Genomic DNA, 14,474 nt, shown 5'->3' with positions numbered 1-14,474 from the left:
TCCTGGAGCTGCTGCTGTGGCTGCTGCAGCTGCAGCTTTTCCTCTTGGCAGGACACCTGGCCGTGCTCCAGGCTCGCTGAGACGGCAGGAATTTGTCTTGACTGCAGCATGCGAGGAGCATCCTGCTCCAGCCCCTCTGCAGCCGTCCCTGCACCACCGGCGCTGTGCAGGCGGCTCGCTAGACCCAGCGTGGTTCATTTTATTTTATTCTGAATCTCTCTATTTAGCTTCTTCCTTGCAGCGTGCCAGTGTTTCTCCCTGGCTGCCCTTCTCCTCCTCCTCCTCCTCCTGTGCCCGGGGCAGCGCGGGTGTGCAGCTGCTCGGGGAGCTGCTGCAGTGGGACAGAACGGCACGGAACGGCACAGAACAGCTGGGAACGGCACAGAACAGCGAGCCTGTGTGGCAGCAGCACAGCACAGCCAGCCTGTGGCTCCTCTGGCCGTTTATAGCCGCGCTCCTCGTGTGCCAAGCACGGCACAAACGCTCCGTTGATGCCGCGTCCCTGCCCCAGGGATGGCACAAACCCCCCTGCCCTGAGCCTGGGGGTCCGGGACGGGCGGGGGCTCTGTCACTGTGTCACTGCCACCCTGCCAGCTCTGCCGGGTTTGTGGAATGCCCCGGCTCGGGACAGCAGCGAGGCCAGCCCCAGGTGCGGTTTGAGCGCTGTCCAAGCTCTCCCTCAGCTCCGGCACATTCGAGTCGTGGCCCCATCCCTGGGGAGCTGCTCCAGTGCCCAGCCCCCGCTGTACAGGTGGAGGAACCCTTAAAAAAGCTTTTACTCCCTCTCACATGGAGTGTTTGCTCTGTTCATCTCCAAATACAGGTTGCCACAGACTTTTTGGCCAACAGCTCCGTGATTTCCCTGACAACCACCCTCTCTCAGCTCTGACTTTTTGGATCCAGGCTGGAAGGAGCAGCTCAGGCGTTCCCTGAGCCAGCCCGTGCGGAGCCTCTCGCCGGCTCCGCAGCATTCCAGCTCCCCCAAGCCCGAGGTGCCGGATGCCGGCGCTTCCCTCTCCCCTTCCCTGCAGGACGAACCGCACGTGGCCGGGCTGGAAGGCGCTGCGGGTTTGCGCTCCCCAGCCTGGGTGGGTCCCCGAGCCCGGACACACATTCCAGCTTGTAGAAACACGATGGCTCTGACAAATTTGATTGAAATCCTGCGCTGGCATCCCGAGGTGTTCTGGGGAATGATTGACGGCCACGGCAGAGGCGTTTCCTGAGGAAAGGAGGAAGAGAAATCAATTGCTTCGTCACCCAGCCTGGAGGTGTTGCACAAGGGAGCCAAGGACGGGGTGTCCCTGCCCTCCTGTCCCCCGGCCCGGGGTGTCCCTGCCCTCCTGTCCAGCGTCCCCAAGCCATGCCAGGGGAGCAGTGACATCCCCAGGGTGGCTCTGGAGCCTGCGGGAGGCTGGAGCGGCGCCCGGGGAGCGCAGGGCGGTGTGAGATGAGATGTGAGGGTGTGAGAGGTGAGGCTGTGATGTGTTATCTGTGTGTGCAGGTGAGAACTCGCGTTTTCCCCGCCAGCAGTTCGGGTCTCTCCGCCGCTTCTGCGGAGGGGCCGCGATGGGGACGCAGCCCCGGCTGCTCGGGGTGGTTGATCCTTGCCCTCTCCGCCACCAGGCGTGTTTACCCTTCTTATCTCGCTGCTATCGGGCCCGGGCTCAGCTGGAGCAGTGTCACCCTGCCTTCAGAGGGGAAGCCAGCGCTCCCCGGGCTGTTTGTGTGCCCTATATTTCTGCCTTGTAATCCAAGGAGGGGCTGGAGGCACGGACACCCCTCCAGCCCTGCTCCCTTCCCCCTCCCCGGCGTGGCTGGAAGAGCTGATTACCTGGAGCATCCCTCCGCTAATGTGCAATTACAGTGCTGAAATCCCGGCTAAATCCGCGTGTCCGTGCCGTGACTCACCGAAGCGCTGCTGCCCTGCTGGATCCTGCGCGCATTCCTCAGGCACTGGACACAATGGTTTAGCACGCCACGCACCAGCCACCCTTCCCAAATGTCACCAGTGTGACCAGTTCGGCCAGTTTGTCCCCCTGCTCCTCCTTCCCTCAGCCCGGACGGGGCCTGGGGTGATCCCCGTGGCAGGGGGGTTTTCCAGCAGGATCAGCCCCTCCAAAGGAGCCGGTGTGCCCGGAAAACCCAAAACCCCTGAACTGTGTGCGGAGGGACAGCGGGACAGGCACGGCCCTTCCCCACGGACACGGAGGGATGGGGAGCACACGGCGCCTTCTCCAGAGCCAGGATCGCTCCCAGGCTCTGGGAACGTGCCCTTCCAGGGAAGGAGGGAGCCTTTGAAGCCGAGCTGCTCATTCGGGACAGGTGCTGCTGCTCCGGCTCGTGCCGACTGAGTAAGAGCATCCTCAGAGCGCCCCACGTCAGCGCTGAGCTCAGCCCGGGAGGGGCCGGGCCCTCCGCCCGCACTAATGCCCAGGGAATTGGAGACGGTCGGCATTGCTAATGGCTCTAATTGCACCTGCTCATTTAGCTGATGATTTGTTTAATCCAGGCAGGCTGAGTTAGGTCTGACCCATCCGCCCCGAGGCCATCCCGGTGTGCCAGGAGAGACCGGGGCTGGACAGCACAGGACAGCAGCCCTGGGGAGGACACTCGGGGCTGGACAGCACAGGAGAGCAGCCCTGGGGAGGACACTCGGGGCTGCTGGGGGTCAGAAGCTCAGCAGGGCCTGGGAGTGCAGCCCAGAAATGCAGCAGGGCCCTGGGGCCATCCCACGGCAGGGGAGGGGGATTCTGCCCCCGTGCCCCACTCAGGTGAGACCTCACCTGCAGAGCAGGGACCAGCACCAGGAGGGTGTGGAGCTGCTGGAAAGAGCCTGGAATGTTCCAAGAGCTGGAACCCCTCTGCTCTGAACCCAGGGAGAGCTGAACGTGTTCAACCTGGGGAAGTGAAAGATCTGGGGAACCCTAGAGCCCATTCCAGGGCCTAAAGGGGCTCCTGGAGAGCTGGAGAAGGACTTGGGACAAGAGCCTGCAGTGCCAGGACACAGGGAATGGCTTCAAACTGCCAGAGGGCAGGGCTAGGTTGGACATGAGGGATGAATTGTTCCCTGTGAGGGTCCCTGGGCAGCTCCAGCAGCTCCCCCAGCCCCAGGTGAGTGCAGAACCAGGGGAAGAGCAGCTCCTGCCCCCAGGCCGGGTGCTGGGGAGTTTTGGGGGAGGCTGCTCAGGGCTCTGGGTGCCAGGCCGTGGCTGTGGGCAGGCAGGGAGCTGCTCTGCTCCCCAGCTCAGCAGTTCCTCACTCAGCAGCACGTGGGTGGAGGAAGGCTCATCCCGAGCCGGCGCTCCCTAAACCCCGGCAAGCCGGGATTAGCGGCGTGATCCCGTAATTAAGGAAATCCCTCCTCTCATTAGCCCCGCCAGGGCTGCCCCTCCTTCCCTTCCCTCCCTCTGCTCGGGCAGGGGTCCCCACTGCCCCCCAGGCCCTGGGCTCTCCTGTGTGCAGCCCTTTGGGGCTGCCAGAGCCCAGGAGGGGACAGAGACACACGGAAATGGGTTTGGGTTAAAATGCAATTACAGGCTGGGGAAATGGGTGAGTTCCTAAAGCACACGAGGCACCGTGAGAGTGAGCATCGTGCTGTGCTTCACTGGGGATGGGCTCTGCTCAGGCTGGCCCCAGCTGACCCTGCAGATGTGCAAAGCCAGGTGAGGCTTTTGCCTTTCAAATGGACCTCGGGGGCATTTTGCTGCCTGCTTGGAAAAGCCAGGGCAGTGGCAGGAAATAATGTGGCTGTTTCCCCTCCAGATGGGTCCCTGCGTGTCCCAGGGCTGTTTCACAGAATCATGGAATGGTTTGGGTTGGAAGGGACCTTAAAGACCTTTTCATTCCACCCCGTGCTGTGGGTAACCTGTGCCAGGGCCTCACCACCACCACAGGGAGGAATTTCCTCTAAAATCCCGTCTAAACCTACTCAGTTCAAAGCCATCCCCCTTTCTCCCACTTGTCCTCTTTTGCTGCAAAGCTCCCAGCAGCTCTTCTTGAGTGGAAATTCAGCTTCATCTTGGCTGAAATTCTGGCAGAAAGCAGGGATTTGGGTTAAAATCCTGGGCTGGAGGCAGAGCAGGTGATGGGAGCTCAGAGGGTTGAGATTCTGGGAGCTCTCAGTGCAGCTGAGGTTTAAATTTAGGAAGTCTCCAGGCTGGTGAGCTGATCTGTGGCTCCCAGTCACAGGAAGGATTTAAGGGCTCTCAGGAAGAAGGGAGTGGGGAGAGCACACCCCTGTGACCCCTTTGGAGGGTTTGGAAGGATGAACAGAGCTCTTTGGGGCTCCCCATGGCAGCAGAGAGGAGCAGGATCCGAAGGAGCAGGAGCTGATCCAAAACCCACATGGGAATTTTTCCACCTGCTGCACCGGGCTGTAGATCAAACCTCGGGGCTGACAAAGGGAGAATGGACTTTTGGGGTTTGTTTAATGTCCCTGGGGCTGGGAAAGGACGTTCCCAGCCTCGGCCCTGTCCTCCCTTTGTTCCTGGGCTGGGCACTGTAGCGCGGAGCCCTGGAAGGGCTGAGCTGCCCTGGCCAGGCCGGAGCTGGTGGGGATTTGGTGTTGGAGCTGGTGGGGATTTGGGGCTGGAGCTGGTGGGGATTTGGGGCTGGAGCTGGTGGGGATTTGGGGCTGGAGCTGGTGGGGATTTGGGGCCGGAGCTGGTGGGGTTTTGGGGCTGGAGCTGGTGGGGTTTTGGTGTTGGAGCTGGTGGGGATTTGGGGCCGGAGCTGCTGGGGTTTTGGTGCCGGAGCTGCTGGGGTTTTGGGGCCGGAGCTGGCGGGGATTTGGGGCTGGAGCTGGTGGGGTTTTGAGGCTGGAGCTGGTGGGGTTTTGAGGCTGGAGCTGGTGGGGATTTGGGGCCAGAGCTGGTGGGGATTTGGGGCTGGAGCTGGTGGGGATTTAGGGCTGGAGCTGGTGGGGATTTAGGGCTGGAGCTGGTGGGGATTTGGGGCTGGAGCTGGTGGGGTTTTGGGGCTGGAGCTGGTGGGGATTTGGGGCTGGAGCTGGTGGGGATTTGGTGTTGGAGCTGCTGGGGTTTTGGTGTTGGAGCTGGTGGGGATTTGGAGCCGGAGCTGGTGGGGTTTTGGTGCTCACAAGGATTTTCTGGGGTTTCCTGCTCTCTGGGATTTCTCTCTCTGGGCTGAGAGTGCAGTGCCAGCATCTCCCTGGGGGCACAGGGACAGAGGGCAGAGGAGCTAACCCCGACAAAGGCCGGAGGAGGATCCACGCCCGGCTCTCGGTGCGTCCTGCGGCCCCAGCCCGCTGTGGATGCTGGCCAGGATGGAGCTGGGAGCTCCGGAGGGTTCCCCAGCCCACTGTGGATGCTGGCCAGGATGGAGCTGGGAGCTCCGGAGGGTTCCCCGGCCCCAGCCGGGTGCTGTGTGTGGGATTTGGCCGCAGCTCCTCCTCCCCCCTCGCAGCGGGGTTATCAGAGCAGCCGCCGCTTTCCACCGGTAGCGATAGCCCAAGGACACGGCAGCTCCTGGGGACGCGGGGACCTCGCACAGGCTCTGCCTATCACCGCAAAGAGCTGGAAACGGAAAACAAACCCGTGTGGGAGCCCCGCTGGCAGCAGCAAAACTTTCCATGGAAATCGGTGGCACTCGGGGACAAAGCTTCACCTCGGGGACACGCGGGGGGGACACGCGGGGGGGACACACCTGGCTGCTGTTTGGTCACCCAAGGGACAAATCTTTGCTGCTGATGGATGCTGGTGCTCCCCGCGGGATAGGTTTTTATGGGATGGAGAAAAGGCGGTGTGCAGAGCTGGGGGTGATGTCCAGCCCGGGAACCGCGGTCCCAGAGCCATCCCTGTCACCACGGCCATCCCTCCCTGTCACCACGGCCATCCCTGCGCGTCCCCGTCCCTGCGTGTCCCCCCGTGCGTGTCCCGGTCCCTGCGTGTCCCGGTCCCTGCGTGTCCCGGTCCCTGCGTGTCCCGGTCCCTGCGTGTCCCCGTCCCTGCCACCACGGCCATCCCTCCCTGCCACCACGGCCATCCCTGCGCGTCCCCGTCCCTGCGTGTCCCGGTCCCTGCGTGTCCCCGTCCCTGCGTGTCCCCCCGTGCGTGTCCCCGTCCCGGCGTGTCCCCGTCCCTGCGTGTCCCCCCGTGCGTGTCCCTCCTGGCAGTCCCGGCAGGAATGTTTCCCGCTGCCCAGCGAAAGTGGAGGCAGGAATTGCTGGAATAGCGACAGGCTGAGTAACAGCGCTAACTTTATTCTCCAAACAAAGGGCAGTGTCCCGGCGCTGCTCCCGCTCCCGGCGTGCGGGGGCCAGGGCTGGGGAGCGCCCGAATTCCTGTCCCGGGGACCCCCGGGCCCGGCCCCCACCTCTGCTGCTCCCGCTGCCAAAAGCCATTTCCAGAGGCAGAGAGAGGTGCTAAAACCGCACAGGAGGGCTGGGATCTCCCTCCGAGACTTTCCAGCCCCTCTGCAGGTGCATCCCCTGCCTATCCCGAGGATTTTGGGGGGCTGAGGGGACATCAAACATCCCTGAGCAGCCCGTGCCTGTCCCCCACCCCCGGGTGCAGGGATGGGGTGCTGACCCCGACCCTGACAGGGTGAATTCTCACATGGAGGTGCCTGAGGAGGGGATCCCCTGTTCAGAGCGCCCCAGCCCCGCTGTGGCAGCACCTCCTGCTCCCAGGAAGGTGCAGAGCGCAGGGATCACCCCTGGAACAGCCCCGGGCTGCTCCTGCAGGGATTTGGTGGGAGCAGGACCTGTCCCTGCGAGCAGCCTTGGTGCCAGGGCCGGCCTTGGCTGCAGGGCTCGGGCAAGGCAGCGCTTTCCAAAACAAATATTTGTGCAGCACAACAGCACGTGGGAAAGAGCAGGATTTGCTCCCCTGGCTGCAGGAGGAGGTTCCCATGGCTGGGCTCGGCCGTGGGGGCTCAGCTGTGCCCTGGCCTGGCGCTGGCTGAGCTGCTCAGCCTCTGAACCCCGTGGGTTTGCACTAAATGGGTTTTAATTTGCAGCTCAGGAGGGGAATCGCTCTTGGATGGACTCAGAAAATCCCTCTGGGCATGAGGGACAGGTGGGACTGTCCCGAGCCTGGCTCTGGCCTGCTCTCTGTGCCAGAGAATCTCAAAATCTCCCCCCAGCCCCGCTGTGGTGAAGCTGAGCAGGGTTGGCAGCCCCAAACTGGGTGTTCCTGGGTGTCCTCACTCGGTGGTGCCATTGTCCCCCCAGCCCCTCACCCCCTGGGTGACAGTGCTGTGCCTGGGGATCCCATCCATTATTGAGCTTCCAAGGATTCACATCCCGGGGCTTTTCCTCGTGTCCGTGGTACCTTCAAGCCTTTTTGTTCATCTCTTTCACAGTGAGACCGCCCTGCACTGAAAATCCCTCCAGCTCTGGCACCCCCGGGGTGGGTCCAGCCCCCTCCAGCTCCGGAGGGTCCCCCCCTGCCCAGGTTCTCTTGGAAGTGCTGTAGGAAATGGGGAGGGACCCTGAGCAAAAGGCAAAGCTGAGGCAGCAGCCCCGAGTCCCCGGGACCCCCAAAGAGCTCCTGAACCCCCCAGCTCCTCCTGCTCCTCACAGGGTGAGGAACTGCAGCACCCGGGGTCAGCGCTAATTGGGAATTAAGGCACGGAAAGGACGGGGTGAGGCCAAGGCCGTGGCCTGGCTGCTCCCTCCAGGGCACCGGTGCCTGCTGTGAGCTCTTCCTCCTCCTCCTCCTCCTCCTGTCCAGGACAGCGGGAAGGTCACAGGTCAGATTTAAATCCCTGTGTGCTTTCCTGCCCGTGCGGGGGGATCCCAGCGGCTCGGGGGGTGCCCGGTGCCTCTCCCGGGACCCCCGAGCCCCCGGCAGCACGGCTGGCGTGTCACAGCTGTCCCCAAGGGGTGGCATGTCCCGGGCACGCCGTTCCCCCCGTGCTGCCAAGGGTGAGCCAGGGCTTCCCCAGGGCTCTCCATAACGGGAGCGGCTCCCGGCCCCTCTTCCCTCCTGCTCCTCTCCATAAGAGGCGAGGCGGGCAGAGCCGAGAGGAGCCTGAGCCTGGCTCTGCTCCCTGGATTCCTTTCCTGCCTGTCACCGACAGATTTAGTCCCCAGCGTCAGCGCCGGGGCCGGCACAGCGCGGGGACATCGCTGGTGGCACTTGCGGTGCCCGGGGGTCCCGTGGGGGTGATGGGGTCGAGGGTCCCGTGGGGGTGATGGACTCGGGGCTGTGCCCACCCAAACAGGCCGGGGGTCCCGGTGTCCCCCACCCCATGGCACAGCAGTGTCCCTTCCTTCCTTCTTCACTGTGATCCTTGCACTGGGATCACTCAAACCCCCCATTTTTAGCTCTTCTGAATGAACTTTGCTGGTTGAACAAAACCCACCTGTGAGCAGCAGAGGGTTGGAAAAATTCAGGTTTTTTTTTCCTGAAATCCTTGCCTCCCACAGTGAGGGGGAGAGCTGGGGCTGGGGGCTCCACGGGCTCGGTGCCACCCAGGGCACCAGGGAAGGACGAGGAACTGGAACAGGGGAAACCTGGAGCTGTGTGTCTGGAACCCCAAATCTGTCCATTTGAGGATCATGCTGTAGTTTTTAGGAAATCCTCGCTGACACCCCAGAGCCCAGGGATGTCTGGATCCTCCCGAGGGAAGGGCTGTGAGCAATAACCGGTGCTTTTGGCAATTAATCTTGTTAAACCTCTTAATGAAGCGCGGTCAGGTTACAGGGCTCCCTCCTGTCGTCTCAGGTTGCTGGGGATCAGCAGGGACAGGGAGTGAAGCAGGCAGGGCAGGGGGTGTCCCTGAGAGCTGCTCAGGGCTGGGAGCTGGGCTTCATCTCTGCCTGTTCCATTTCTACATTCCACTTTAAATGTTCATTATCAATTACAGACTGGGGGAATCTGCCCAGCAGGAGGTGGGACAGTGAGCAGGGCAGAGCCGCTCAGCAGCCCCTTGCCCTTTGCTGCTCACGTCATGGAGCTATTTCAGGGACCATTCCTCACTGCTCTGCCCTCCCCAGGATTTGCCAATCCGCAGATTTGGCTGCTGTGGCTGTAGGGAAACGCCGGGGCAGGTGCAGGTCCCAGGGCTCGCTGGGGAGCAGCAGGAGGATCATTCCCCTCCGTGGGACACAGCACAGCCCTGCACAGGCCCGGAGCACCTGCGGGTTTGGGAAGGAGCAGAGGGCTGTGATCGGGTCAGGGCAGCCAGCACTGCAAACAGGGACCTGCTCGGGGCTGGAAAACTGGGGCTGGCCCAGGTGGAGGTGACAGGCAGGGATCCCTGAACCCTGGAAAATCGTGGCTTGGGCAGTCCTGGCTGTGCCCAGCTCCAGCCCAGCATTCCTGGAGCAGGAAAGGCTTTGGGAGCCCCGTCCCCAAACAGCAGGAGAAGAGCAGGGGCAGCTGGGCTGGGCTGGTGCCTCCCCTGTGGGCACGGGGCTCGGGCTGGGCACAGAGCAGGGCAGGAATTAGGCACATTAACCTGCAGGGCAAAACAACCCGATTGCTGGGGTTTAACGAGATCAGTGACTTAAAGAGCTTTAGTGGGGAAGAGAGAAGTGGACCAAGAGCAGCTTAACACAGTAAGGCGAGCACAGAGCGTCCAGGAGCCCATCCAGGGGTGGGTTCTGAGCCCTGGAATTCCCCTTCCATCCATTTCCACCTTCAGGCCCTGGGCAGCATCCCCCACCCGGCAGCCACAGCGGGATGGAACTGAAAATATGGGATTTAGGGGATTTCTCAGCACTCCTGAACTGGGATGAGGCTCAAGGCTGCTCCTCCCAGGGGTGAGGGAGGGGGAAGATGGAAACATGGCCAGGTGTGTTCCAGGTCCAGGGCACGTCCCAGCCCCTGCAGACCCCTCCGGGCACCGACTCAAGGAACAGGAGATCAAAATCCCGGGGAGGGACCCCCAGCCCCCGCAGGAGGCTCGTGGGGAGCCCGGGCTCAGCTGCAGGCAGGGATAAATCAGAGACCGGGGGGGAGTTCCCTCTCTCCGGGGCTGCTCGGGGCTGGGATCGCCTCTCCAGGGAGGCAGGGCCGGAGCGGAGCCGCTCCCGCCGCACCGGGGCTCCGGCGGCGCCCTCTCGTGACTGCGGCGGCACCGGCGGGCCGGGCTGGGCTGGGCTGGCCCTGTGTCCCTGTGTCCTGTCCCTGTCCCCTGTCCCTGTGTCCTGTCCCTGTGACCTGTCTCTGTGCCTGTCCTGTGTCCTGTCCCTGTGTCCTGCCCCTGTCCCTGTGTCCTGTGCCTGTCCCTGTGTCCTGTCCCTGCATCTTGTACCTGTGTCCTGTGACTGTGTCCTGTCTCTGTGCCTGTCCCCTGTCCCTGTGTCCTGTCCCTGTGTCCTGTCCCTGTCCCTCTGTCCTGTTCCCATCCCTGTGTCCTGTCCCTGTGTCTGTGCCCGTCCCCGTCCCTGTCCTGAGCCTGTGTCCTGTTCCCTGTGTCCTGTACTTGTGTCCTGTCTCTGTGCCTGTCCCCTGTCCCTGTGTCTGTGTCCTGTCCCTGTGTCCCTGTGTCCTGTGCCTGTGTCCTGTCCCTGTGCCTGTGTTCTGTCTCTGTCCCTGTGTCCTGTCCCTGTCCCTCTGTCCTGTTCCCATCCCTGTGTCCTGTGCCTGTGTCCTGTCCCCTGTCCAGCACCCTCACCCCATCCCTTTACCGCCCTTCATCACTTTTGCACCACCCTGTCTCCACTTCATCACTGTCCCTGTCCTCTTCTCCATCACCCTGTCCTGTCCCTGTCCCCTCTCCATCACCCTCTCGCACTCCCTGCCTTCCCCCCTCTCTCATTCCATCCCGGGCAGTTTCTGTCCCTGCCCGTGGCTACCTGTGCCCTCTCCCCCTCACACCAGCCCCCTCCATCCGGCCCAGCCCGCAGGAATTAGCGGTGGAAAGGGGAGAAGCCAGGCTTAGGCATTAACGAGCCACATTAATTTTGTTTTTCCCAGAAAGTCTGTAACAGAATAATCCCATAACCCCAACGAGTGCCGGTGCTGTTTATGTAACGGGGCTGGCAGGAGGCAGCAGGGTTATGTAAACCCTGAGCTCCCTGGCCCGGGGGTGTCCCGGAGCCCCAGGGGATCCCTCCTGCCCCGTGCCTGTGCTGGAGCTGCTCTGTGTCCCTGCTTGAGCCCCAGACGGGCCCAGGACCCCTGGCAATGCTGGTGTCAGCTGGAGTTTCCTCCCTGGGGAGGTGCAGGAGGTGCTGGCTGCTCCCACCCTGCAATGGAACTCCGGGCCACAATCTATTTCCTTTTAATTCCTGTTCCTCCAGCATCAGCCTGGGGAGCTGCTGTTGCTGCTCCAGTCCAAAATCAGGCCTGGCCACAGCTGCCCTGCCTGGTGCTCCTGCTGGACAGGGGAGCATCCCGGGAGATGGAAATGATGGAGATGATGGAGATGAAATGGAGATGATGGAGATGAAATGGAGATGATGGAGATGAAATGGAGATGATGGAGATGAAATGGAGATGATAGAGATGAAATGGAGATGATAGAGATGAAATGGAGATGATAGAGATGAAATGGAGATGATAGAGATGAAATGGAGATGATAGAGATGAAATAGAGATGGAGATGAAATGGAGATGGAGATGATGGAGATTAAATGGAGATGGAGATGAAAAGGAAATGGAGATAAAATGGAGATGGAGATGATGGAGATGAAATGGAGATGGATATGATGATGATGGAGATGAAATGGAGATGGATATGATGGAGATGGAGATGATGGAGATGATGGAGATGAAATGGAGATGGAGATGATGGAGATGAGATGGAGATGGAAATCATGGAGATGATGGAGATTAAATGGAGATGGAGATGAAACGGAGATGATGGAGATGAAATGGAGATGGAGATGAAATGGAGATGATGGAGATGGAGATGATGGAGATGAAATGAAGATGATGGAGATGGAGATGATGGAGATGGAGATGATGGAGATGAAATGGAGATGGAGATGATGGAGATGAGATGAAGATGGAGATGATGGAGATGGAGATGATGGAGATGAAATGGAGATGATGGAGATGAGATGGAGATGATGGAGATGAAATTGAGATGATGGAGATGAAATGGAGATGGAGATGATGGAGATGAGATGAAGATGGAGATGATGGAGATGAGATGAAGATGGAGATGAAATGGAGATGGAGATGATGGAGATGAAATGGAGATGGATGCGCCTCTGCCTCTCCCCACCCTTTGAAATCCCGAGCGTGGCACTCCCTGGGGCAGACAGGAACCCCCATTTCAGCTCTGGGCAGGGTGGTGAGGAGCTCTGGGCTCTCCTTGCCCTTCCACCACCCCTCCCCGGCAGCATCAGCCTTCCCCATCCTGCAGGAAAATGGGAATAAGTGTGAGAATTGCAAAGGATGTCACGTTCCAGCTGAAGATGCTCCAGGAATACACAGTGGGGTGAGACTGTCCTCGCTGAGGCTGGAGGGTGGGGAGGAGCCGTCTCACACAGGCATTTTTAATGATTTTGGTCTTTCTGGTTTAATGGAGTTGGTTTATTACAAATTTAAGGTCTTTCCCTGCATTCCCTCTAAGTCGGTTGTGCTCTAATCAGGTCAAAAGCTGATTTGCAAATAATCACCAGAGAAAGGGGAAAAAATCGAGGGATTTAAGCCCAAGCTGTGCATTCCATACTATTAATTGAAAGCCAGGAGAGATAATGTGTCTCTTCTCCTGGCTGAGACCCCCTAAGCTGCTCTTAGCAGCAAATTCTGCTCTCGGCTCCGGGAATCGCCTTCCAGCTGGGATTACACCCAGGAAAATCTGCCCTGGCACTGGGGGAGTGAAAGGGCAGGGACTGGGGAGCACTGGGAGGTGTTGGAGCATTCGCAGCTCTGCACGGACAGCACAAAACCAGAGCTGTGTGCAAACTGGGATCGATGGGGAAACGGCAGAGCTCCAGTCTGGGGCTGCAGAGGCAGGAGGGGAGCTTAAATATTTCTTAAATACTTCTCTGCCACCTATTTTCTGCAGGTATTTGTGTGCCTTGTCGCCCAAGCTGTGCCTTGTTTGTCTCCTTATGTGAGATCTGCAGGGCAGACCGTGTCTGCAGGTACATATTTATATTATTTATATTATTTTATGTACCGTGACATCCTGCTGCAGGAGTTCTGAACATATTTTCCCCATCTCCCCACACGCTCCGAGGAGGGAAGAGGTCGATAATCAGAGAAATCCTCTCTGGTATTAATTACATGCCATTACCGGGGTTTATTTGCTAATCCCCATTCTAATCGCCCTCCCGGTTATATTTCAACCAGCACCTCAGGACGCTGCACGTAATGAATAAAATAGATATCAAAGTTTATTCCAGAGCAGCAGCACGGTGCGGGCAGCGCAGCCAGGGTTACACAACAGACCTGCTGTCACACCAGCGGAGGCGCGGCACATTCGGACGTCAGTGAAACCCCCCACCCGGCCCAAACCCAGTCTTTTGGTGTGGCTTTTTAAATTAAAATAAATAGATAAATAGCGGGGAGACTTATGGTTTTCCAGGGGGTTCATGCAGCTTCTGCGGAGCGGGGCACGGCTCGGCGAGGGACGGGGACCCCGGGGTGGCGGTGGGGACAGAGGGACAGCGGGACCGCGGGGTTTGGCAGCTGAGTCTCTGCAATTCCCGGCGGGACCGGCTGGTTCCATCCGCTCCGAGGAGTCCTGAGGCCGGCTCAGGGCTGGGGGACAGCGATGGGGACAGCGATGGGGACAGCGGCACCGGGGCCCTGCACAGGCTTCCAGTCCGGTGAGAGATCCTCCATCCCCCACAGGAATCCTTCATCCAGGACAGGAATCTTCCATCCCCGACAGGAATCCTTCATCCAGGACAGGAATCTTCCATCCCCGACAGGAATCCTTCATCCCGGACACAGATCCTCCATCCCGGACAGGGACCCTCCATCCCGAGCCCATCTCCGCCTCCTCGTGCCCTCTGCCAGCTCGCAGAGAGCGGCTCCGCCGCCAGGTGACATTGTGTGTCCCCAAGGACGCTGGCTGGAAGCACCGGGAGCCTTCCCGTGTCCGAGCTCGGCCGGTGATCGGAGCAGTCCCGGACCGTGCTCGGTGTCCGGTGCCAGCGGATCCCGAGTCCCGCTCTGTCCCCTCCAGGCTGTCCCCCGGCGCTGGCCAGGGACGCTGCAGGAGCGGTGGCCCCGAGCCCGCTCGGCTCTGCCGAGGTTTGCAGGGGGCACGTCAGGGCTGTCCCGTGTCAGTCACTGTCCCACCGGTGTCCCAAGGGCTGGGGTCCCTCCTGGGGCCGTGGGGCTCGGACGGGGAAGGGGCTCTGCCCCGGAGGGAGGCGACCCCACACCGGGCAGGGGGTGCTGGCAGCAGATTCCTCTGGAAACACCCCCAAACCTCCAAACCCGGCAAGATCCTCCAGGGAGCCCAGACTCCGAAGGGTCTCCCCTCCCCAGGGAGTTTCCCAGATCCTGCTGGGTCCCCCAACCTCACTGCACACCCCGACCCCGACCCTGCAGGGTCCTCCAGGCACCACCACCCTCAGGACGCTCTCCCCACCG

This window comes from Catharus ustulatus, chromosome 26, assembly GCF_009819885.2.
Source record: "Catharus ustulatus isolate bCatUst1 chromosome 26, bCatUst1.pri.v2, whole genome shotgun sequence".
Classification (NCBI taxonomy): Eukaryota; Metazoa; Chordata; class Aves; order Passeriformes; family Turdidae; genus Catharus; species Catharus ustulatus.
Note: the sequence above shows the minus strand (reverse complement) of the source record.